Raw genomic sequence first — 764 nt, 5'->3', positions numbered from 1 at the left:
TTGTGTACACTGACCATGCTGCTCTTAAATACTTACTCACAAAGCAGGATTCAAAATCCAGACTCATAAGATGGGTGTTGCTTCTGCAAGAGTTTTGATATAGAAATAAGAGACAGAAAAGGGACAGAGAATCAAGTGGCAGATCACCTGTCCCGAATAGAACCAGTGAAAGGGGCGTCTTTCCCTCTCACTGAGATCTCTGAAACCTTTCTGGATGAGCAACTGTTTGCCATCCAGGAAGTGCCGTGGTTTGCAGACATTGCAAACTACAAGGCAGTGAGATTCATACCCAAATTGCAAATTATAAAGCTGTGAGGTTCATACCCAAGGAGTACAGCAGCGTGCAAAGAAAGAAATTAATTTCAGATGCCAAGTACTACCTCTGGGATGAACCATATCTCTTTAAGAGATGTGCAGACGGAGTAATCCGTAGATGTGTGCCTAAAGAAGAAGCACAAAAGATCCTTTGGCATTGCCATGGATCACAGTATGGAGGACATTTTGGAAGTGAGCGAACAGCCACAAGAGTCCTCCAAAGTGGCTTCTACTGGCCTACTCTCTATAAAGACTCCCGAGCGTTTGTGCTTAATTGTGACAGTTGCCAAAGATCCGGCAATCTACCTCACAGTTATGCCATGCCTTAACAAGGGATCTTGGAGATTGAGTTGTTTGATGTATGGGGCATTGACTTCATGGGACCATTCCCACCATCATACTCAAACACTTATATTCTGGTGGCAGTGGACTATGTATCTAAGTGGGTA

This window comes from Arachis duranensis, chromosome 10 (assembly GCF_000817695.3).
Source record: "Arachis duranensis cultivar V14167 chromosome 10, aradu.V14167.gnm2.J7QH, whole genome shotgun sequence".
NCBI classification, from domain to species: Eukaryota; Viridiplantae; Streptophyta; class Magnoliopsida; order Fabales; family Fabaceae; genus Arachis; species Arachis duranensis.
Note: the sequence above shows the minus strand (reverse complement) of the source record.